This window comes from Copadichromis virginalis, linkage group LG19, assembly GCF_057382275.1.
Source record: "Copadichromis virginalis isolate Kocher_CV1m ecotype Utaka linkage group LG19, C_Virginalis_male_GT1.1, whole genome shotgun sequence".
Taxonomy (NCBI): Eukaryota; Metazoa; Chordata; class Actinopteri; order Cichliformes; family Cichlidae; genus Copadichromis; species Copadichromis virginalis.
In genome coordinates, this window is record NC_140636.1 from 34,270,533 (window position 1) to 34,297,210 (window position 26,678).

General features: G+C 42.2%; 1 long non-coding RNA gene across 1 annotated transcript; it reads right to left on the reverse strand.

Moving 5' to 3' along the window:
- Positions 1 to 557: 557 nt before the first annotated feature.
- Positions 558 to 24,826, reverse strand: LOC146686638 (uncharacterized). The gene is made up of 3 exons (XR_014916679.1): positions 24,732 to 24,826; positions 744 to 992; positions 558 to 636 (listed from the first exon to the last, which is right to left on the reverse strand). It is a non-coding gene; the product is annotated as an uncharacterized LOC146686638 (long non-coding RNA).
- Positions 24,827 to 26,678: the final 1,852 nt, after the last annotated feature.

Consider the following 26,678-nt stretch of genomic DNA (forward strand, 5'->3'; position numbering starts at 1 on the left):
CGCTGTGCTGTCTCTCCCTGCTCCCATGCCTCCACCACAGGATTAGGCAGTAAAGACCGGTTAACCAACCGGCTGTCAGGGACGAGTTTCTCCCCGGCTGACTGAGAGCTGACGACAGTTGTTTCCTTTCTCTCTTACCGTCCGGAGATAATTCAGTCAACAGACTTTGAACTGCAGATAAGGGGAGGAAGAGGATGATCCCAGGGACAGACCTGCTGTATATGGGGCAGGGGCAAAAAGAGAAGAAGGGTGCAGCCAAAGGGAAGCGTGGGGCAGGTGTATGGGAACTGGAGAGGGCCAAGTACGATAAGACCCAAGACAGATGCGACAGCCCAATTTACACTGCACTTTTAGTATTATTTGGCTCAGATGGGAATGTTTTTGAGCCACCTCAGTCAGGAGATCAAGTTTGCATGTTCTCCTGTGCACAATGCAATTTACTCAACCTTTTAAAACATTTATCAAACAAACAAGAAAAAAAACTAGTATATTTTTTCAGGATTGGGATCTGAAGGTTGCATCATACTTTAATATAACATTCACAGTTTCTTATAATCAACTTGATGAAGTACTTACACAGTCTTGTGACTGCCCCATGTCTGAGCGCTGCCCCACATCATCGTGTTCTTTTCCGTTCTTCAATTTACAGGCACAAAAAAAAGAATCAGGGAGAGGAAATTAATTTCCAATAAACGTTTGACAGAGTGGCTTTTGTTTTGTCTCGGGCACGTGGTTTTGCATACCTGCCAGGTGTTGTGAGGCACAACCCCCCCCGTGGGAGATGCACGATGAAAGGCCTCAGGTTGGCCCATCAAAGGACCCATTGAGCTGCAGCCATGAGTAGGACAGAGGAGCCACAGTGTGGGCCGTGGAAATGTGACACTCTCTGACAGAAGCTCCACACAGCCCACTCAGGACCACGCTGACAAGCCTCGCTCGGAGGAGATCAGGCGCTCGCTGGCTCTCTTCTACTGACTCACCACATGCTGACCCTGGGGAGAGAGAGAGGCTGCGCTGTGAAGAACACGGTTACACAGATTATTTTAAGTCATGTATGGTTTTCCTTTTAACTGACAGTCAAGCGCACTCCACTTATATTTTAATGTAGCTTCTTCACCAAAATCTGCAGTTGATTTTTAATAATATTGTCACTATTTTTATGGTTTAAAAACCACCAATAGCACTAACAATATAATAAGTAGCATCAACAATACAGGGAGTGCAGAATTATTAGGCAAGTTGTATTTCTGAGGAATAATGTTATTATTGAACAACAACCATGTTCTCAATGAACCCAAAAAACTCATTAATATCAAAGCTGAATGTTTTTGGAAGTAGTTTTTAGTTTGTTTGTAGTTTTAGCTATTTTAGGGGGATATCTGTGTGTGCAGGTGACTATTACTGTGCATAATTATTAGGCAACTTAACAAAAAACAAATATATACCCATTTCAATTATTTATTTTTACCAGTGAAACCAATATAACATCTCCACATTCACAAATATACATTTCTGACATTCAAAAACAAAACAAAAACAAATCAGCGACCAATATAGCCACCTTTCTTTGCAAGGACACTCAAAAGCCTGCCATCCATGGATTCTGTCAGTGTTTTGATCTGTTCACCATCAACATTGCGTGCAGCAGCAACCACAGCCTCCCAGACACTGTTCAGAGAGGTGTACTGTTTTCCCTCCTTGTAAATCTCACATTTGATGATGGACCACAGGTTCTCAATGGGGTTCAGATCAGGTGAACAAGGAGGCCATGTCATTCGTTTTTCTTCTTTTATACCCTTTCTTGCAGCCACGCTGTGGAGTACTTGGACGCGTGTGATGGAGCATTGTCCTGCATGGAAATCATGTTTTTCTTGAAGGATGCAGACAAGCTGCACGCTTGACTTTTCATGGTTCATGGGCAGTTATTTTGTCATTAGACCACACCCCTTCTCATTACAGAGATGCACATCACCTAATATGCTTAATTGGTAGTAGGCTTTCAAGCCTATACAGCTTGGAGTAAGACAACATGCATGAAGAGGATGATGTGGACAAAATACTCATTTGCCTAATAATTCTGCACTCCCTGTATTAAGTAGCATTATGCTCTTCTAGTAGTTGAGGCGGAGTGTCATCCAGAGATGCTCTTCTGCATGCCTTGGTCCTAACAAGTGGTTATTTGAGTTACTGTTGCCTTCCTATTAGCTTAAAGCAGTCTGGCCATTCTCCTCCGATTTGTTATCAACAAAGCATTTTAAGTCAAAGAACTAGATAATTTCTTGTTTTCAGGTCATTCTCTGTAAACCCTAAAGATGGTCACGTGGGATAGTTCCAGTAGATTAGCAATTTCTGCAATGTTTTATCATTGTTGTGTATTCAGAGATGCTCTTCTGCTTATCTCGGTTATAACCAGTGGTTTGAGCTGCTGTTGCGTTCCTATCAGCTTAAAGTAGTCTGTGGGTTCAACAAAACATTTTCACCCATTCTTTGTAGAGATGGTCTGGTGGGACGATATTAGTAGATTAAATATTCAGACAAGCCAGTCTGCCACGCTATGTGCAGCGTTGCTCAAACCACCTCTTTTCCCCATTCTGATACTCAGTTTGAGCTTCAGCGGGTCGTCTTGACCATGTCTCCACGCCTGAATGCATTGAGCTGCTGCCACATGTTTTGGCCGTCTGGATGTGATGTGGTTCGTGACAAAGTGTCTTAGAAGACAGTGTTCAGGGCCAGTGTCTGACAGAGCATTTATCGGCCAATCTACAACTATCATGGAGATGCGTACAGAGAAGTAGCAGTTTTTTGATTTTCTCAATATTAATTAAAATTTTGAAAATGAACCAAAATGCAACTCACTGACTCTGATGCAAATATATCAGGAAAATTCTTGTTGTATTCATCAATTCCCTCAAACTCTTTGCTCCACAGAGATTTGCCACAAATTAAGCATCCACTTCAAAGATGAGGATCAGAGTGATCTTATTACCCAAGCACTTCCTGAATGTCATTCCTACACAGATAAAAAAGCAGTGTGCTTTAATGAAGTGTAATAGAATTTTAACTGTGGGTCTCTCAAATTAGCAGTGGACGGGTCACGACTGGACTGCTGCTGCCCTCAAATAAGCCTCACCTGTCAGGCTGTAAAAGACCACAGAGAGCCTTCAATCACCAGCAGGCGACCAGTGGACAGGTCGCTGTCCCCCAGCCCACAACTACAGGTATTAATAGACACAAAGCATGAAAAAACACCTAATGCAGGCACCTGTATGCAATTCACTTTCCAGAGCTATAAACTTCCCTTTTTTACAGTATGTTTATGGATATAGTGTAACAATGTTAATCTTACTCAATATGAGGAGGATGAAACAAATCCATTCAGTTCATCAACTGCTCGGTTCCCGTAAATTAATGTGAACAACATTCATATCCCCCCAACCTCTCTGCACCACTCTAGCCATTCGAGCTCATCGCCTTTAAAAGACACAGCCCTAAATAATACGAGTTGTTTGTGTTGACACCCCGGCTGATGTTTGTTGCTCAGTAATATATTGCATCAGCAGAGCAGAGCAGTTGTCTCTGCTCTGCACCTGCACCAGCCATTCAGCCTGAAGTCTATAAATCCCAGTGCAGGGAGGAATGAGGGCGCTGAAATGCTCACTGGACTCCAGGGTTGCCTTTTCTGTCACCTTACACCACGTGAACCCTCAGATATGTGTTTTTGTTTATGCATATATGTCGGCTGTGGAAGCTAGAACCTTTACTGCGAGGGTCCTGCAGTTCGCTGCCCCTGCCACATGAGTAGATTCTCCCTCCCCTACGATCTTCCGAGCCACCCCAGCCCCCAATTCCACATACCACCAAGCTGTGCATATACAAATCACCACGGCCTTGTTAGCATAGTTTAGTGAAGATGTCAGCTTTACGAGGGCCAGGTTGCCTGCTATGCATGTCAGGGACGGCAGGGGAGGGGCTGACCCACAAGGGGGAGTATAGTGGGATACACAAGACCTGCGCTGTAAATTTAGGTCTGAGGAATGGAAGCTGTGAAATGACTGGCCAGGACCTCCGTGAAACAGACCCACGCCGCACTGTGTGATTTAACAGGGACACAGCAGAGCGGACAGAATGGGATTCCTGCATCCAATAAAATAAATCATTTAATAATTTAATTTAATAATAATTTTAAAAAAAACCCTCTCTGCTTTGTGATTTATCCTAAATAATTTGATCACAAATTAACGAAAAAGCCTCGTCCAGTACTCGTCATCAAACTACAATCAATGGACATTCTCTTATGAGCGCTGTTTTACCTGTGTGTGCGTGCATGTGTGAGCGAGTGTGTGGAGCGCCGGCATCATTAGATTGTTAATCTCATTTCCTTTCTGATGATTGAAAATGGAGAGAGGCTCTGAGTTTATCAGGCAGATAAATGGACGGCCCATCCTCCGAGAAGATCTAATCTGTCATGCGTCAAGGCTGGGGTTCACCCGCCGCCAGATAATAACCGTGTCGAAGGGCACCGATGATTTAGGGGAGCTCGGCTCTTTGTTTGCCTTTGCAAACACCTGATGGTTTCATTAATTAACTGGCCACAATTAGCCGGCCCACGTCACGCCAGGTAGACGAGAGATGTGCGATATTAAAAAGCAGGGAGGAACTCCATTAGAGCTGACCTTTTCTGTGAAATTACTGATATTTGAGATTTAATTCCGAATTCAATGAAAACTTCATTTTTATTCTTACAGCTGAGGTCCTTTCTGACTCCAGTCTGAAATGGGGTCTCCTGCAGCCTGCAGGTCATTAATTATGATCTTTATAAATTTAATTAAGAGGATGTCACTGCTTGATTTTTTTTTTATCTTCCTGTCCTACAGGTTAAAGAGTAGATAAGATATTTATCACCTCTCGGATGATGGGGAAAATATGCTCTTTTACACATTAATTATACACTGTACACCAAACTCCCAGTTGACTTGCTCTCTCATACATTAGCTTTTAAATATCAAATAAATATCTGTCGTATCCTCACCAGTTTATTTGCAGCTATCCTCTACAGCTTTTCACCAAAAACATTCAGCTACTGGATCTGTTTTTTGACAAGTGACAGATACAGACTCTCGGACGGAAAAGACAATGTAATTCTGAGGGTATACGTCCTGATAAAAATGCCTTTGGCAAGATTAAGCACAGAGTATTGTTACACAGCAAGGCTTTAAGATGTGTAATCCTCCAGATGATTTTTATACTTGCTGAAGGGAGGCAGGACTAGAAGAGTACTGTCCTTCCTCGACTCTCTCAGCACACATATAATATTTCTGTGTTTTACCGCCTCCTCTCGCTCTCTGCCTTTCACTGACTTTTTAAAAGTACACACGCTAAAAGCACATGAATATCACCACACTCATCTCCCACCACGCTCTTCCATCCATACCTCCTCCTGTGACTCGGGACCTCTGCAGCTGCCTGCTCTCATCTCATCCCTCGTTCCCTCATTCACACGCACACAGAAGCGCACATTTCCACTTCCACCCGCGTGCATTTATTTATTCGTTATATTTCCTAATTCAGTTTGACGAATGAGTGACAGCTTGACACTTCATTCGGCAAGATTAATAGAACGACACAATATTTACGTGGCAGAGACAGCCAATTATCCCGCCATCTATCATCCAGATTATCTTTCTGATTGAAAACTACTCGTCCATGTAATCGGAATTATTTGGAATTAGAAGGGAATTTATGGCTTCTTGTGTCACTTTTCCTGGACGGTGGTAAATTAGAAATATTAGATACATAAAGTGAGTATAGAAAAACAGGATAAAAAGAGGTCTGGAATTAATGCCACGCTTTCGCCAGTCTCCGTGCCCCGGGATGAACCCGCTTTTCAGTCACCGTTGTACGTACTCTCTTCGCATATATTAACACTTACAGTGGGTCATACATTGTGTTGGTAACACTGTGTAATTCACACTGGTAAAGAAGGCAGCTTTTTCCCTTTCTGCAGCATTTTTAAGGATATGCTTGGCTGTGCGATGAGTTATTCTAATCACAAAGCAAGCAGAATTAAACGTGTTCAACTTAGAAGACTGTAATGGATAGATCTTATCAGCAGAGATAGCCTTGCGTGTATTGATCTCTGGCTATGTTTTTTAAATGTCCATCTCACTCAAGGCAGAACTGACATTAGTTTACTCCTTCAACCTCTGTCCTTCAGCCTCTGTTGATTAATTCACTCGACTCTTTCCTATCTCACCCCGCAATACTCTGCATTCTGTTTTCATACATCACCTCTTCTGTACCATTCTCTTCTCAAACTTTCATGACTTGATTAATTTACCTAATCTCTCCGCTCTGTGTAATGTCTTTGAGTGTCTACTTTTTTTTGCAGCAAAAACCTTTAAATGAATATCAGAAGAACAGAACAGATGAATTGTACCAGCAGACACTACAGAAATATGATATGGTTGTCAGGCTGGGTCAAAATCAGCTAAGGCGCAATGGATGGATACAGCTGACAGTAAAGCTCCCGCCCTCCTCCAGCTCACTGCAGGAATCAATATGCTGCACTTCTGCAGAATTTGAAACTTGTTTTTAAACAGCTATATAGTAAATTAAAATAGACTCATAATGTAATCTGCTGCAAAAAGTGGCCAATAACCGAACCAAAAATAAACGTACCTAATTTTTCTTATGGTACATGAATTGACTAGGCATTTTTTCGCTGTAGGTCTTTAGTAATGAAATTTGAAAAGTGACGTTTCATCCATTTAGTAAATCCTGGCAGTCTAAAAGCCTGGCTCTCAGTCATTTCTTGTTTTAGAAATGGTGAAAATTGCCACATATAACCATGTTGCTGGAGTTTGATTTTATTGGCCAGAGTGCGTACAGACTTGTAAATGGGATTACGCCATCCCAATATAGTACTTCAACAACTAGCTTGTTTATTTTTATCCTCTTATTAGGGGAGCTGAATCCTTAAAGGGTGCCAAAATTATCCTGCAAATTGCTGACAGGGAAAAATGAAAGGTCTCTAATGGTTATTATAAGCAATCTGTCTGCACCGAAGCACAATGTGACTGCTGCGCTTGCGATACCACCGGGGTGACCTCGGTGAGATGTGGAGGAGAGGCGTGTTGAAAGTCAGACACACCGTCTGGATGGGACCACCAGGAATATCCACACACCTTGCGCGCCATGTTCGTACCATATCCAACCCCAAAAGGGCACTCGCCATTGGCTTGAGAAGTATTCATATGACTTTGTGGCATGTTGCCTGGATATTTAAGCAGTTTATGGCATTAGACTGAAGAATAATGAAAGGATGCAGTGAAATAAGTTAAGAATAGTAAACTATGGTAAACATGAGGATGGGCTGGAGTGAGGAGCATTGAGGATATACAATTTTTAAAAAAAGATTCTTATATATTTACACCAAAATGTCTCAAGCATTAGTGTGTGTTTGTGTGTGTGTGAGACTCTTGCAAAAAGAAAAATAAATCAATCAATCAAATAAATCCACTGAAATCAAAACTATATCATTTTTTCAATCACAAAAAAAAGTTTTAAGTAATTTGATTTTCCTCCGCTGCCTCACTGTGTCATGAAGCTCTTGGTCAAAGTTCTTTATGATAGATGACTGCAGACTGCCGGAGGAGTTGGTATTTTGGATATATCTCCTGAGTTACCCGACCCACTCCTTGAACCCCAGGGAGCAAATTAACAGCACTGAGCTCTTGCCTTTCTTGTAACCTTTCCCCATCCTGACTGACATTTGTGTTTTCCTTAGCCTTGGGCCTGGGCGTATGGCAGCTTGAGAGAGGATGCACAGAGATGCTGCATATGTTAAACGACTTCCTGCATGTGTTGATGCAGGGTGATGTCTGCGTGTGATGTGAGAATGTGTGCCAGTCCAGCTGTTTTATATATATGTATATGCTGTAGATGCCTCTGTGCAGGGCAGGAGGTATCTAAACACTTCTGGGGGGAAAAAGTTAACTTATTATTCTCAAATTAACAAATATTGTTACTGTCTTATTACATTCTCATTGCACCACTGTAGTGCAGCATACTGTGCATCAGAGCTATAAGTAAAATGTTACTTGGGTTTGTATTTGATTGCCCTTGACGCTGACAAAGCTGTTTGATTGGGAGGGATGCACTCAGTGATGGAAAGTGCAATTACTCTGCATTTTACAGTGTTGCATTTTACACTATTGCTTTACTTCAAAAAGTATGCAAACACATTGTCAAAACCATGATGCCAAAATTATTTGTTTTAATAAAAGTTACCCACTTAAAATTGGCTTAAAATGTGAATCAGTGAAGGGTGGCGTCAAAATGGTTATCAGTGGTGGTGAAGGTTCTGGGTTTGAATCTCCTGGTTGGCTGGGGCCTGTCTGTGTGGCGTTTACAGGTTAGGTTAATTAGAGGTTCTAAATTAGCCATAGGTGTTGATGTGAGTGTTTATCTCTCTGTGTTATTTCCCCGATGGACTTGCAACATGTCCAGAGTGCACCACACCTGTTGCTACTCAGCTGAGATAGGCTCCGCCCACTTCATTGACACAAGCTGGATAAATTGTTAAGAAGATGGATTTACAGACACTAGGTAAATGTGACCATCAAACGCCTAGTTTTTTAATTTATGTTTTAGGAATTTAAGGTAAGACACTGAAGGCCAAAACTTTATTTCAAGGACTCGTTTTCAAGGCTAGTGGAAAGAAAATGTCAAGAATACAAATTTAGAAGTGTCAATTTAGTCGATTTATTTGGCAATTGGCTGTTTATACAACCCGATGCACAATTAAATATTAATGAGAAAACCTTTAACAAAATTGTACTTGATCAACTTTTCGAGTTTCGCAATGATCTGCTTGTTAAGATTTGTAACCCCATTCACCTCTCGGTCACACATATAAACATGTGGTGGGACGCATCTCATGCCTCATGTCACAGTTGCAATCCTTGCACCTCACAGACTGGACAGCAACAGGAACACAGTTTAAATCAATGAACAGTGGCTGGGAGTGGTGAATTGTTTCAAATATCTCAGTCTCGATGACCTATTGTTAGCTAAAACCTTACAGAAAACCCTCAAATATAACTGAAAGAAAAATCACAACAATGCTACATTGAAGATCTGAGCTTAAACATTAACAGTCAATCTCTGTGCTCACCAGTGCAGAGCAAATTCAAATACTAATAGTGTTTGTGTGCATGTGAGTGTGTCTACTGGCAAACATGATAGCTCAAATTTTTTTGAATGAATTCTGATAAAACTTTGTAGGAGTGTAGAATGGAGTCATGTCAACAATCCATTAAAATTTGCTTGACATCCACCAAGGTCTTCAAGGTCAACTTAACGGTTTATTAGGTAAAAATGAACAAAAGGCTTCATAACTTGGAAACTATGATTCTTACAAATGTGTACTGTCAACACATAAACGTGTAACAAGGTTTTACACTATTGCACTGGTAACTCCTACATATGTTTGGCCTCCACCAGTATTTTCTCCACTATTTGATCCTGTAGACTTACAGGTTGTTTTTAGTAAGGATGTAGGCACTTACTATGAGTTCTGAATGCCTGTTGTTGAATCAATAAACTTTGTGTGAGGTCTGAGTACACAGAACTTTATAACTTACATTTAGGCAGACACAGTATGTTTGCATTGTTTTCTGTTTTTTCTCCATGTGCCACGTTCAGTTCCTCGTATCAATCCGACTGCTAGATTCTAAAACCTGAGACTGCAGTGTGAGCCTGCGATGTCTAAAAACACTCTTCTGAATATGAATTTCAGAATCACTGCTGCTGTTACTGGATGATAAAGATCCACTTAAACAAGTGTAATTGAACTTTCGAGGAGGGAAGGGCACACAGTGGGTTTTAGTTCCCAGACCAGTTGAAGCAGTGTGGGAGAAGAGGGATGGAAATATGGTTGGGTATATGAACCTTACAGTGGAGCTGTCATGGTGCTAATAGAGGAAGTGGAGCAGAGGGTCAGGAGTCCTTAGCACCTGTGTGGAAGATTAATGACCACAGAGCCATGGGAAGGAAAGACAGACAGAAAAAGAGTAACTCTGAAACAGACGCTGGCCTATCTGACTAACTCAAAGGTCAGAGCTACTTGACCTTTGCTGGGGAGTTACAATGTTAACTATACTGTCTGAGCTCTGTCACCAGCGTTGGTCTTTGAAAATAATATAAATATTATTGTAATTTCTTTGTGTAATCCACTTCAACTGATATGAAAACCACACCTGGGATCGTCGCACTCCATGTGAAGTCTATAATAAAGCGGTGAGATTCGTATGCAGCACAAGCTGTTGTCCCTTTAGACCATAAAAGGTGCTCTCAGGCAGCGATGCCAGTAGAGACCTTTATGATTACCTCAGTAGCATGTAGCGCCACAGAAAAGAGATATCATCATTATCTCGACACAAAGGCGGCCCTCACATTGTTAAAACAATTTGCTGCTTGCTAATGTAGGCTGTCAGAGCACCGCACAGGTCTAGTTCCGAGAGTTAAGTTGTAGGAGGGTGGAGGGTGGGGGTGGTTTTCACCTCCCTCCCTGCCTGCCTGGGGAATCACGGCGGGTACGGGGCTCATTTCCTCATCAAACACAGGACGAGTGATTTGGAATATTTATGAGGCTCCCAATTTAAGTTAAACATTTAACAAAAAAGCATCCGATTAAAATGAGATAGCAGAAAGGGTTAAAGTCCCTGTGGGCAGTCAAGACTAAAAATTAAACATGGAATGCTACCAATGAATTAAAGTAGCAGGTCTAAGAAGAAAGATTTCAGCTCTGCAGCATTACTGTATAGAAGCAGTGGTGATATGGTATATGTTGAAACAAGGCTTTCAGTGACTGTGATTAGAATTTGAATTAGGTATGACGAGATAATGCTTTGATAAAGTGAATGCAAGATCATTTTGTGAACAATCTGCACGCTAATACGAGAATTTCATCCAAATGAGACGAGGCGCGAAATGCGTTATAAAAACTAATCTGTGTGTATATTTCAATTTATAACACAAAACGCATGCCACGACGAATGCACAAAAGCTTCCGATAGTCCGGTTAGATCCTTGAATGCCGATATCACGATAAGGATATCAGAGCTAGGAACCCTGCTTAGGTCAGAGGGCAGATGTAACACAATGCCGTATTGACTTTATTGATAATCTATGGCTCCCTTTCATGCTTTCCCCTCCTCTCTTCTTGTCTCTGTAGCAGCAGATCAGTCAGTGGCTGAGAAGGAAGGGTCAGCCAGCTCCTGATCTGCTCAGTGACTCTCCATACTTCCTGTTTAATCACCAGTCCCTTAGGAATACTCTGCCATCCATCTATCACGCCCTGAAAAAGTTCAGGTGCTCTATATATCGCTGACAGATGGAGGACTTGAGTCAGGTGTGTATATGTGTCTGTATATACAGCAGGTACCCCTACACATGTGCACTAGTTTCTCTGAATAGCATGAGATTATAAAAAACTATGTATAATCTTTACATATATATTCTACATACTGTGCACACTGAGCACTTCATTAGATACCCCTGTTCAACTGCTTGTTAACACAAATATCTACACATGAGGCAATTCTGGCGGTAAAAGGGGTCCAACCAGGTCTTCTTTGTGGGCTGATTCACTGAACAGAGCATCTCCCGATGGAAACGCCAGCTTCTCAATATGTATATGAACATGTCTAATCTATGAGCAAGAGACAAGAATTTTGTTACCAAAGCTATCTGATTTAGCCTGCTTGCAGTCCAAACTCTGTGGATCAATTCTGTTTAGTCTGTGTGGAAAGAAAAAGTGAACTAGTACGTGCAGAAATGCACTGCATAAGTATCATCAGTTGTGTGATGACTGTGGAACAAAGGCAACGAACTTCCTAGTATGGTGAACTGTTCCTTTAATTTCCAGCGTCATTTGCTTTTCAAAGTAACATATTCTAATGAAACTGCTGTCCTTTTGCATTAGTCACTGTCAACAAATCCAGAGTCTTGGGGCTAAGATCCCAATGCAGCAGGTAGGAGGCAGACTGAAACAACAAAAGATTAGCCGGCTGCAGCTAGATAACAGACAAAGGAAGCACAACGTGAAAAACACAAAGGGGACGACAGGACTATTTATACACAGAGGGCTGATAACAAGACACAGGTGAAGCCAATCAGGACAATCATGGGAAGACTGAGACAAACAGGAAGTAAAGAGGAAACAAATTAAAAGCAGAAATGACCAAAGAACATGAAATGTGTTCATTTTTTGTTAAAATTATATTAAATCTTGTGTTTAAATGCTTCTATGGCATCAGACCAATGCTACGAGGACTCTTGTTTGTTGTTCTCTCATTACTTGCATCATTTTAACTTTCCTGTCAGTTGTAAGGGTAATTCTCCTCACCCACTGTATAGGCTGATTACTATTGCAAACATTTTATACAAAAAAAATAATTCTTGAATGTCCACCTGCACGGTAGGAACGCTGTTTATTTATGTTTTCACCGGCAGCCCTGAGGGAAGTGACTGATGTCTCAACCACAGAGACACTGCCTCTGGCCATCATATGCTACCCTCCAAGGTTCCTCAGTACAATCTGCATCTGTGTGTCACTTTTCCCCCCCTAACAATCCATGTAAGGGTGTTGGACAGGCAGGATGGACTCTGAGTGCCCTTGTAGCTATTGATGCATTGGTCATAAGAAATAATGTTTGAGAATGAACCCCAAACACTGTTTATACATATATAAGCACTGCCAGAAGTGGGATTCGAACCCACGCCTCCAGATGAGACTGCAACCTGAACACAGTAATTTTTAATTTTGGTGATTTTAATAATTCCACACATCTGCCAAGCTCATATAATTTCATTTCATTATATTGTATGTTATAAGTTTTCAGTTGCAAATACAGCTAGCTTACATTTATAAAACAGAGAAGACTTATTTATCTCTGTGCCTACTGTTAAATGACAATGATTGTGTGCCAGCTGATACCTGAGTGCCAGGCATTTAAAGAATTTATCACAGTGATTGATTTATTATAATATTCCCTTGGCTGATGCAAATCTTGTAGCCTGCTATGAAGGTCTTCCAAAGGCAGCTCCCCTGTTGCGATGGTGTGATCTCATTTTCTCGGCAGAGAGGCAAACTGCTAGCCTCCCTCTGATCCACCTGGCAGGAGGGAAGTTTGGACTGAGACAAGCTGGCCAGCCCACTGACCTCTGGGTAGAGTCTCTAGCTGTGCTGGGCAGGCAGGCAGTCGGGGTTGGCCAACGATGGGGCACGAATGACTGAAGCAATAGGGATGTGATTAGCTGACATGGCGGCTGGATTTTTGCAAGCTGTCCTATTCGCAGGCATGGGTGAGCAAAGGGGCAGAGCCGCTAAAATGGGAATGAATGTATTGATCCTGCTGCTGTTATGAGAATGACATACACAAGCTATTTTTACAGGAGGGAGAACACTCTGCTGGCGAAGGCAATCTGTCTGTGACGTAGATAAGCTCCTAAAGACTAGATGGACCCAGTGGGTGGGGAAATAATTCAGGTGCGATTTAAAGGAATAGGCAGGGGTGGGTTTTTTTTAGAAATAAAGATTGAATTAGTTTGTTGCAACCTTTTACATCGTTTCTAATTAATGAGCTTGAGGGGTGTGGTTAAATAAACTTCAATACTTTTGGACAGAGCCAAGCTAGCTATCTGTACTCAGTTTTTGTGTTAGGCTAAGCTATCTGGCTGCTGGCGATAGTGTCATTTCTTACACACACCTATCCGAGTGGTATAAATCTCATCTGAGCCTAGGCAGGGAACCAAAACAGGATAAAATATTCAGCCTTTCCTTTACATGGAACCATTTGCAAGCAATGCTTATTACTTATTACTTACTTTTCAAGGGCTAACAATTCAGTATGAGGGTAATGCACAAGAATTAATGTAATCATGGAACCAAATATGGCAGAATTGTATGTGCAACATCTAGATGGCAATACTACAACAAGGTCCCTGCCACAGAGTGCAGTAATGCTGTCCTCCGTCCCTTCTCGCAATCCTCTAGTGTCCAAGGGAAGCGAGATGGATCCTATTGGAATGCTGCATCAGGCCAGCAGAGTTCAGAAGAGGCTTATTCTTGCTCACGCCATTCACTGAACTTCTCCACTCTTTTTGCATAAAGTAATTGCTGTCAGGCAGTGAGCACTGCAGAGTCACTTGGGCTCCACAAGCGCAGAGGCTGAGATTAGGGAATAAAACAGCCAAGTCAGTGCTACTTAGGCACTCCTCTGTCATTGCGCCGCTATGGATGAGGGCTGACAGTGATGAATATTGGCCAAAAGTTGGTATTCCACATGATGATTTTCCCTAATGAGAATTGATGAATGCGGGACGGAGGGACTCGGGATTGGGTGATGAGAGGAGGGACCACTCATTAGGAGCCAGTCATGCTAAGCTGAGCGGCTTTAAGGTGGGCAGCACTGCTGGGCTGAGCTATGCCACTCCAGCAGTTCTTCAATAAACATCAGCTAATATCATGGATCAATACTGCCTCACACAGTACAGAGTCACATGAGAAAAATGTACGAGAGGAAAAAACATCAATACACAAACTCCCCCCTAAGAGCAAACTCTAATCATGTAGCAACCGTATCCATATAGAAATAGATTTACTGTTTGTGTGTTAGCCCCCTACATATGCTAACAGAGATCTACAACAAACTCTGTATCCATATGCATGAAGCTGTGGTAACACCTGGGTGTGGGACAGTCACAGGGCTTTGCTGTCCCAGCTGTAGCCACGTCAGCCCGAGAAGGAGAGCAGGGACACTGGACTAGCAGATGGTAGTGCGGGCTTTGAAAAGCCATGGCCCTGAACGAGCCGCAGGCAGCCCCAGAGGCCAGTGCTCAGCCAAAGCTCCACACGTGGCAAGCTAGGAAGGACATTAAGTGGATAATAGTTAATAGTGAACCAGGCCATTTACTATCATGTGCATACTTTATGGACCACAACCGCCACTCCCGTGTGCAGAAGGGGCCAGGTCTAAGAACAGGTTTAACTTTTAGATGGAGATAAAAGTGCTAAATGATCACATGAGCCATTTAGAGACTGTCACACTCTTGGATAAACATTGTGCAATTCTTCAGGTGATTTAATAGCTTGTTGTTCGCTTGATGGGAAAGCATATTAGTGGAAAAGGCTTTTCTTGCAGTCATATGACTGACCGCGGAATATTTCAACATTTTCCATCCAAGATGTTATTGTCCTTCTCCTTTACAAGGCCCGGGGTCATTGAATGTGTCAGTCTCCTGTGGTTAAGTATAGATGAAGAGATAGACTCTTTAATATCCAGGAGCTCATTTCACAGTAGCTGGCAGGTCACAGCATGATGACAGCTAAACAAGCCAATCTAGAGGATAAGCCACACCGAGCATGCGGACTGAGGCCTGCGCTGTCCTGCAGTGCACAGAAGATAACAACTACATGATGGATTGTTACAAAGATACAATTAGCTGAGAAGGCACGCGTTTGTGTTGTGTTCTGGTATGCCTGTCAAAATAAATACGCATAAGACTGCTAATCGCAATGACATTTAAGTCTCAAGTGTAAGTGTCCTTATCCAAGCAAAAGCTTTCGCGCTCCTTTGATAAGGACAGTTTGCTGGTTGTGTTTTGCCTTCTTCAGCTGCAGTGATAGAATTTGTCATTGGAAGATGCAAAGCAGGGATGTCTAGGGACACATAATAGGATTGCCTTGTCTACATTGTATTTTCTTTCAAAAGTGAATTAGGATATCTCTTTTCATCACAAAGTGAAATAATGTATATAATAGGTACATTCGAAACCCCTTAACCACTTTGCTCTGCGTTCATAATGGGATTTTAACAGCAGGCTCCTTCAAAAATCTAGCCGTCACCATCTACAATATTGGATTTTTCAAATACTTTTATGAAACCCTCTCTTTATTTCCTTCCTGTTGAAATGACTGGTTTTTAATCAGCCGATGCACAAAATGTCTGAATTCTCTGCAGCCATTAAACCTGCCTGCCTCCACGCAGATACATCCTACTGACTGCACAGCCTATTAGGGAGATGGAAGATTATGGGCTAAATGAAGCCATTAGTTACGCAAACCTAATGATCATCTTATTTGTATGTATAAATCTGATCCATTTCCCTTGCTCAAGGCAAATATTTCTTCCCTCAAATGATTTTGGGGGAACTGAGTAAAAACAACAGCAGCATCAACAACAAAAACAACATCAGGACCCATAATGAAAGGAGCGGAGGCAAAGGCACTCAGGCGATTGCATCCATTACCCCTCTCCACTATATGGACCCCTTCATAGGGATTACCCCTGGTTCCAGCGAGGTTGATTATTAGACGCTTGCAAAGGTTTCGTTTGAATCGCCCCAGTTAAACGAGAAATTGCAGGCTGAGGAGAGAGGCTAATAACAGTTATTAACCCCGTGCGGGCGGCGGTGTAAAAGAGCGCCACAATAACGAGGTGCACCACCAAGGTTTGAGGCGCAGCGCAGCTAGCACACCCCCGAGGAGAAGCTAACTTATTAAAATAATGAATTAGGCGACCAGATTACTGCAGCCTGCGGCAAAGGCAATTATCCCCCTCCAAATCCCTGGACACGGCTCCCTAGCGCCACCATAAAACAAGTGCTCAGAAAGCAGGAGCCCTCCGCTCCACACAAATGGATAGCCTGTTAATTAGGATCTCTCCCGCTGCGGGTAGCCTTCCCACTGCCATAACAGAAACCACTTCCACGACAGGGAAGAGGAGGAGGGGAGAAAGGAGTGGGAAGATACCAAATATGCACAACAGGAAAAGATAGTGAAATATGTAAAAAAAAAAAAAAAAAAAGCCAGTGAGTGAGAAAGAGTGAGATTGCAAATAGCTCCAGTGTAAAGAAACGCCTAAAAATGACAACGGAAGACGTGGACCATTAGCACGTAGGCTACAAAGAAGCAGCGGGAATCACCAGTGGCCTCAGTTTAGAGCTCTGTGTGAGGTCTCTTTGGAGGCAAATACAGTATGGGGCGTTCAATCCCAGCCCAGTATGTGCTCAACTTTTAACAGGTTTACTTTGAGAGCCACAAAACCAGTGACCAAACCACTGAGTTACATTTCACACTTTAAGTGTTACATCTAGGGCTTAATTGTGCACGCGTAAACTACCTTTAAACCCCAAATATATGTCAAATCCAATTTGAAGTAGCTCAGCTTTCCTTAAAGCCAGCCAATCTAACCTGTCCCCATGAAGTAGGGTTTATCAAGGATGTCAAGGATGGAAGCGAAGTAGGCCAATGGCCACCCAGAAAAAGAACCCACGGTTACTTTATGACACATATACCGCCTCTAATGGTTATAAATACTGAAGTATCACATGGTTGACATTGTGAACCAAATCTGGCCACCTTCTGCTATCACCTTCCAACTCCATATCAGTAGAAATCATAAAGTTTTGAAGGCTGGACTCACCTTGTCCTGCATAGCTATACTTACACAGAGCAGGGACATAGCAGTGAAAGTGGAAACTGTGCCAAAGGGATAGCTGTTACATACCAGTCCAGCTACCCATTATTATTTCGTCTAATATGTATTTAAGCTCAAAATTGTGACAGAGTTACTTATCTTGGGATAAATACATATATGGATCAAGACACAACAGAAATCTTTCTTTGCACTGATAATGCGAATCACACCCTGTCCATGTTTATGTTTTAATGAAGGACATTGTATTTTTGAACGTATTTATAATGGAAATGTTTTTTCCTTCAGTAATATCAGTTGCTTTTATGCTCAATACGCAACTAATATAAATTGAAACAATTGCCATATTTACATTACAGGCAAGTGACTTGTCCTTCCATTGATACTACATTGCTGCTTTTACTATACATATGCATGTCGTCATTTGAAAATGTATACATTATAGTTAGTAAACCACAGTCTTCATTCTGCAATTTTTTCCCAAGAGAACGATTATATAGTCACACTGATATGAAGTGCATGAAACAAGACATTATGCCAGTGTACTGTATGAATATGCCTGCAAGGCTTGACATGAATGCAATTTCATATAATTTGAATGCCTTTCATGAGGCAAGGACTCTTTTGAACTGTCTTAAAAAGCTCATCCACCATAGTAGCTGCCAGTGGCCCTCGGTACAGAGGAGTCATGTCGACAGGCCCAATTAATGATGGGGCGTCTGAGAGTGAATGAATGAGGAGCTTTGAGAGGATTCCTCCACCTTAAATCCCCCTGTGCTGCTGCTCCCAGACTGCCTGTGAAGAACAATCAAACGGCAGCAACCCCCTCCTATTTATCACTTTAAGACATTAGCCAGACATGGGCCTGAATATTAACCAGCTCCTTTTCCAGGAGAGTTCCACACCAAAGGCTGCATGTGGCAACATACATTTTTAATCATAGGGGAAAACGAGGCCTCTCAATCGCTCTCATCTATTACTGTGTGCTTAACTCGCAGCATTTTTTTTCCTCCGGGCTGCTCAGAAAAAGAAAACATGCTCGGAGCATTTATGAGCTGTGCAACAATCATGCATTTATACTCTGTTTCATTCTACACTTAGTAGATGAATCTCACGAGTGCTTATTCAATGAAATTTATTTGAAAAGCATAATGTGCCTATCTCAACTGTGCTGACAGAGTTCATTTCCTTGGGTTGACTATGTCTCCACACCTAGGACAATTGGGCTGCAGAGGCAGTGGAGCATGAGCGAGGCTTCTACAGCTTAATTGGAGTCATGTTCTCTAGAGCTTGGAGCTGCTCCTTTCTCCACACTGGCCTCTCTGGTGCTGGGCCTGTGGTGAGAGCACTAAGGGTAGGGCACCGGTACCAAGCGTGCAGGGAGATGATCTGTTCACCTCGTCCTCTCCCTCTGGGGCTCCCCTACTGTGACACACTGCACCCTGGTAACAAGGTCACTCTACTGTTGTGGCACCACAGGGAGAGTTGGACTTATTATCAGGAGAGAGGACAATCTTAAGAAGAATCAAAAGGAGAATCTGATCTCCAATCACATATTATCCACATGAGACCACAAGGTTTTCTATATCCAGGAGCTTTACTTCTAACTTTGTCAAGGGTAAGAGTTTAGTTAAATTACTAAAGGCACTGTGATAAAGATATCACCACGGATCCATGTGCGTTTTATAAATCTATACCTATGTTTATGCTTGAATTCAATAGCAGGAAAATAACAGCTCATAATCCATTAAAGCAGCCTCACTTTAGGCTTACGTTCAGTTTAAATAAAAACTCATTCATAAAAAAATATGTTTATTTTAAGCCCCAAATAAATGTAACAAATGTGCCCTTGATATAGAAACTGTGGTGGGCTAAGGACCCTGTTACATTATGCTAACTTTGTAATGCTTTTCTATTGTGGCGTGATTTATACACGTGACACCTCTGACTGATACCAAGCAACAAAACATTTGCTTGGTAGGTGCATAGCCTATATCTCACCGTTCAGGGGACACCTGGACCAGGGCAAACGAATGCCTTTAAACTGAACCATACCCCTTATTAGGTTGTAATGTGATGGAGTGAATAACACACAAATCAGATCAGCCTCTGCAGATGATGATGTCACATGTTAAACTGCAGAAATGTATATGAGATAATTATACTGCATCTTACAAATGTCTAACGAGTCATGGCCAAAGTTTTTTTTTTCTTGTCTGATGCACTCACTGTTAGAGTATGAGTCTATTCAGTGCCGATTTCAAGGGCGTGTTTATAAGACGAGCGATTTTTCTGAAATGCTGTTAAGAATTTCATCAAAACGTGCTCAGCAATATTTATTCTGTGGTCTATTTTTCTTTTGTTAAGGTAGCCAATTATTAATCACTGTTTAGTGAGGAAATTGCACAAATCAGTTAAATGAGCTACACCATGCATGGGCTGGCACTGCACTGCCAGCATTTATCAATCTCAATCTCTCTCCCAGCGTAAGAAAGTGAAAACTGAGGAAGGTCATTTTGTGCCCAATGAAAGTTTTCCTTTGGAAATTTTACCTTCCATTAAGAATCAAATTAAGCACCGGACCAGTGCCCACCGCCTCAAAACACACCGACTCGCATACTCCTAATTTACGTGTACTTAATATGGAAGAAGCACTGGTGTGTTGTTGAGTGAGAGGAAGTGGTTTAGTCTTTCCACTGTAGTATGTATGTTTGGATGCATGTGGATTTGCCAGTGTGTCCCTGAATCACAGAGGGGGGTGAAGCAGAGTATGCAGCTATCATTCACTGCTGTGGGTCAGCCCTCACACGTATCAGCAGATGACCAGTGTCAAGACAGGGAAGGTCACAGGCCTGCAATGTGCGGTCTCTCGCAGTTTATAGAGCTTAAAAAAATCCTGCAGACAAGCAGGTTAAAATCTGACTCTGTGAGACAGATTAGCTTCCTCTCGTGCTGTCATGGTACCATTCTAAGGTTTGGGTCAGGATGAGATATTTACTAGCTGGTGCAGGTAAACATGCCAGCTTTTATGGCCGGATGCCTCTTTGGCTGATGCGTTTTCTCTGTCTTGTCCTGCTGTCTCTCTCTCACTGTTTCACTTCCCTCGCTGTCCCCCTTTTTTCTAGAATTTCAACAGCACGTAGTCTTTCTTCCTAGCTCGTTCGTCTGCGTGGACCCCGATGACAGTGAAATCTGGAGGCAGTGTTTTTGAACATCTTTTACCCCAGCCGCTCTGTGGGAGTCCTCTGGCTTAAAGGTACTACCTTATTTGTCTAATGCACGACGTACATTTGACATTCACCTGTGTGCACGCCTGTCTGTTTGTCTGGTTCTTATTCTGTTCACAGTCCCATTTGCTAAATAGATAAAATGCACTGCTCCCTTTTCATGTCTCTACTGCCTAAGGGGTGTTTTTCCTTGATTGCATTACAGTCACAGGAAGCTTTTCCCTGATTTCCCTGATTAATTTCTCATTTTTTTGTGTGCATCTGTGCACAAACGCATGATCACAAGTGGCCAAATTTTAAGCAAATTCGACGGTTGTTTTTGTTTTTATTATTGTATGACGATAACGTCTGCTGAAGGAAGCTTAGCTGTTAAGTTTTACGTGGGGGAAACCTTTGTACTAGCTCCTCCATTGTGTGAAAAGGGCATTGATAGGAAGGCAGATAGAGCTGATCAATATGAAGTGCAGTTTTCTCCACAGGCCTTTTTTTCAAATCTCTCTTGTTTGTGTTTTGAAGGGGTCGGGGGTAGGGCCTGGTAAAGTGGTGGCGTGGGCGGGCTTCTGCCCCTTTATCAATCAGGATTTTAATTACACACGTCTAGGGCGACAGCTAGATTAGAAACCAATCGACGCTATCGGCCACAAAATCTAATTACTGTTTATTGACAGATAAGGGCAGACCCCCTTCACTTTTCCAAATAAGATAAACCTCCCCCCTTGTACACAATGAAGAGCAGCTCATACTGTCCATGAAAGACTCTATGATAAGTAAACCCCCACCAGAAAATTCCTCTCTCACCCATACCGGCTCCTTCCTGCCACAGGATCACCGTCAGGGAGCCAAATTATACTTCCCCTTTCAAACTTTTGGAATAGTGGAAGGATGTTTTCCAGCGAGCGCTTGTGTTTTTCCACAGTCTTATTTATGGAAATTTCTATAACCCTTCACCTCATGTTTCATAAACTGTACTTACTCCCGTTTCTGTAACTTACTCATAAATCAATGGAGTCTTAATGATGAGTAATGGGTGACCTTTAACCCTGCAGAGTGCACACAGGTGAGCCATCGTGTCTCCTGTAGACATACATCTCCCCGGGGGACGGTCCATCCTCGCCTACCTCGGTGTCCTTCTCTGCGAGCTAGAAACGTTCTCCTCGCAACATCACCCATATCAGTCGTTTTACAGCCTCCGCCACCGCGTGATGCACTTTGCCTTTAAAGCCGAGAATCTGCCTCAGGTAAATATGGAGTAAATGATTGGATTATTGTTCTTTCATTCGGCTGTGTAGTAATGGCTGGATTATAAACATTGCAGAATATAGATTTCCTGTCAGATCCTATGAATCAGACATCCTTATCTCATTTCCAGACTGCCGCTCCACCCAGCGCTACCATCTCCCAGCCTGGGAGTCAGTGAGAGCTTGGGGAAGCTATATACATGCATACACACACACACACACGCAGAAAAAACATAAACACACAGACAGATAAACAATTGCACACACTCACACACATATGGATGAGGCAGAGAGAGAGAGAAACTGTTGCCACCCAACACAGCACAGGCACTCCAAAGTCCATTCGAAGATTTCTAAAACCACTTAGGTCCCCTGTCCATATTTGTTAAGCAAGTAAGTCTAAGGGCTACAGCACACTGAATTCAAAGAGAGAGGAGAGGCAGCAATGTGTAGAGCATGAGAGCGAGGGGGGAAAGGGAGAAAGATGTCTTCTAAATGAAATTTAGGGAAGGGTAGGATGGAGGGTGGCTGACAGCAGGTGGAGGGAGAGCGGCTCAGGACCCCCCTGATTTGGTTTGAATCTCGCAAAGAAAAATGTTTGGACTTGAATTATGCAGCATTTTTGACCGGGACTGGAGATTGATGCGTGATTCCTCTGATGCTTGGACATCATATCAGTGCTTGTGTCTGATACGGTTCATGTTTTTCTCTCTCTCTGCTGTCTGCCTCTCTGTCTTCTCACTGGATTACCAACAGTGTAATTGAGTTAGCGAGCTGCGTGGACCAGCAACCGCTGCACAAACATGCTTTTGTTGGAATTCATCAAAACTCCCTCCACAACGAAAACAACACACGCAAAACTGGTGTCACAAAAATCATACACTGAAAGCCAACTGTATGCATAACTGCCCCCCCCCCCCCCTCAAAAAAAAGGAAAAAAGAAAAAGAAAAGCTGATCAACTGTGTAAAACATAAATAAAAACAAAACCCACGGATTTGCAATTCTGAGTCTTTCAGAAGTAAAGATAGGACAATACTGTGAAATACTGTGTGGTCAAATAGTTCAACAATTTAAGATTAACATTTCTGAGGATTACATTATCTTCTGCACATAATATCATAAAAGATTCGCAGAATCTAAAGAAATCCGAAGAAGAAATCAAAACGAATACACAGCGGCTGTGCTCTCTTTAGTGGAAATCACTGAATGGAACACTTCCAAAAACCAATCCATCACTGCATACACAAATGCAAGTTAAAATGCTACCAGGCTCATTTCAGATGGGCCTGAGGTGTAGCGGAGAGCTTTGTGGTCTGATGAAAGCCAAAAAAAACAAACAAAGTGTACACTGCATGACTAAGTTGCACATATGAGAGGGCACCATTAAATCTGAGCTATCAGCTGCCATCCCGACGGCATCTTTTTCTTGCTGATTTCAGCAAAATAATGTCTAACCATAATCTCCATGTTATGTATTACAGCAGCACGGTTCTCTTCTGCATTCAGTGGCATTCAGTGGAGACGTGTCAGCCATTGAAAGCATTTGGTACATGTCAGTGCTTACAGTGTACATTCAAAATAGGTGTTACAACAGGGGAACACAGGGCCAGACGTGCCCCTCTCTCAATTTTTTATTTATTTTAAAATGGATTGCTGATAAAAAAAAAACCATATTTTATTTTAAAAAACTACAAGTGTAGTATACAGACCTTACAATCAACTGTAAGGTCTGTATATTATTCTGTTCTGCATTTTATTCACAGTTCAAACTTTTCTGGGAATGAGGTCATAAGTGGTGACATTGACTCCAAACCTGTGGCATCAAAAACGGGAATGAGGAAAGATGCGTGTGAGCTTTCATTCTTTCAAATATAAAAAGTGTTTGAGCTCGAGCCGTGCCGTGGATCAACTCCAGTGCTCTGGTCATTTAGCCATCAAAGAAACAGGCGAGCGAGGATACAAGAGAAAGCACTGCACAGACCACCAGCGCTGGTTTCAGGGTCCGTTTGAACTCTGGCTGCAGCTTTTCATTCCTGATTAATCCTCCAATTATTTTCCCCGCATGATATTTAAAATAGCAATTTTCACTATATTTTTCATGGTTGTTTCATCTAACAAAACCACCGTCCTGTGATACAAGATGAAGCTCCAACTGTTAGCCAGCGACTGTTTATGTTAGTCGGACAAAAATAATAATATTAAGTTGCATGTGACCCGTTGCCTGATATTTCCCTTTACTGCACAGTGTGGATAATCTATCTGTGAGCCGTTCACCGCTAGTTAACACACTGGGAACTGAACAGGACCGCTGTTGTCATTCCTTAGTGCTGAAGCGCAGTGCCATTACATTTATAGATTTTCTCTTTGATGGGATAATTTGGTCTTTATATCTCTCACAAATGAAGTGATCCTCAGTGCTCCTTGCACAGCTCAATGTGCAGGTCTCATTTTCAAATACAGTTAATTGCATTCGAAAAGAATCAATGATACTTTCACGGTGACAATATCATTCTTTTAATGTCACTTAATTTCCTCAGTGAAATGATTACATCAATAGCCTGGAACCCATTTCTATCTTTCAGCATGAATTAATCTATTAGGGACAATAATTACACGTTTGTAATGGATAGGTTTTTGTACTCAGAGGCAAATGCACTCGAGTCTCCATTGTGCTCCCAGTTGCTGGCACTGTCCTGACTGTCATTCATTCAGTTTATGAATTACACTATCAACCTGGGAGAAATAAATAAATAAATAAGGGTACCTCAGATGCAGCTCCTTGGTGGCCTTGTTGTGAGATAGCCCTCCCTCTAGTGGAGATGATAGAGTTGGTTGCTGCTGTCAGATAGCTTTCTCCTCTCGTCTGCTGCTGAGGCATGAGAGGAGGAAAACAATTGACAGAAAATATAGAAGGGAAATGGAAATCTCTGTATTACATGCAGCACACGTGTCAGGATAGAAGGGGTGAAAAGTCAGGTGTAACGCCAGGGAAAACGAATTTTTGAAGAAGGCTTACAGTGAATGTCAAAATAAGGCCAAATATGTCCACGTGGGTTCATTCAGTGCTGTGGTGTGCAGCTGATTCACCTGCACAAAGCTCCATAACAAATTACAATAAGCGCGTTCACACTAATAAGTGTGTAATTCTGCTGAAAAGCCAAATCAAGTTTGTGTAATTTGTGGACGCCTGGGTTACCTGATACAGCAGCTGTGATATGTGCGACAGACGCGACGCTGCTTTTGTCCCGTTATTTATTCATTACCAGTGGAAACCAACCGACTGCCACGGCGTGCAGCCTTTTCACCTGGAGTTTTTTCTGCTAGGCTACCCACCGAATTCCGAAGGAGGGCTAAGGTTGACCAGATAGGCAAAATTAACTTAAATTAGAGCCTCTAAAAACCTAGTTAGCTCGAAACAGCTGTACAAGCATACAGAGGTACATAGGAAGCATCTGTTTCCGAAACTGAGCACTGAGGTGTCTTACCTTTTTTTTTTGGGGGGGGGGGGGGGGGGGGGGGGGGTATAGGAATTCACAGTCTTAAAATAAAAAATATATAAAAAAACAGTATGAATAAAATGTGTTATTTTTTTTATACAAGACCTAAAAGAAAAAGTGGGTGAATCAGCTGTAAGTTTTGTTTTTCTTCGTAGCACAGCAGAGCCCCCCCCCTCTCTACTCCCTCCCCCCCGCGTTTGAATCACATTTGACCCCGCTCGCCGGGTCCTGCTGCCTGCCGGTGGAGGTGTTTGGTTTAGCCACAGGGCGCGCGCCGGAGGAGGAGTGGATAGTGCGGCTGCCGTTGTGTGACAGTTAAACGCGGCGCTCAGACACACAGAGCCACACTACCACCACCAACACCACTACAACCTGGAGACACCACCTCTACAGTGCGCGGTGCTCAGCCCGGGGATGTGACATGACTTGTCCGAGTAAGGTACACGGCACGTTCATCAACCGTATTTATCTTCCAATTACACATCCAACACACGTGATTTTAACAGTTTGATTTAATAGGTTTAAAATTTTTATACTAGTTTACTTATCTTTTAGCTTGAATAACGTCAGCGTGCGGGCAGTTTAGCTCTTACTATTAAAGCATGCGCAGTGCACGTGCAACACCACCTTTTTCACTGGTCATATAAATCATATCAATTACGATATTTACGTGATTAATTCTGTATGCCTGCCATAGGGTAAAAACTAGTGAGGCCTATTATCAGGTTTAGTTTCCGAGGAAGGAAAAAATACGACTTTATAGCAGTCTTTTTAAGGACATTAAGTTGTTTTAAAGCTTTTCTGCTCATTATCCCACACTTGTTTACATAAACAGACTTTAATATCATTTATTTTTTAATAATAAAATTAACTTGACATTTAGAGAGTTAATGCCATACTTGTTGAAGCACACTGATTCTTCAGGTTGCCTCAGTGTTGTCAGAACTTTGTAATTTGCTTTCAGTGCTATTAGTGTATGTGTGTTTGTGTGTGGCGTTTTATGACACAAACAGGTGTAATTTTGTCAGTGTCGAGACTTTCAATGCAAATAGTACCAAGTCTTTAATGGTTGTGTAGAGGTTCTTTGCCTTTCTCACCTGAAGTGACTTTCAACACACCTTAATTACTGTTTTACTTGCATACATGTAGTACATGTGAACCAACAAACAGGCAGGTGTGAGGTGAGCAGGCTTGAAGAATGCAAACAGGAATCT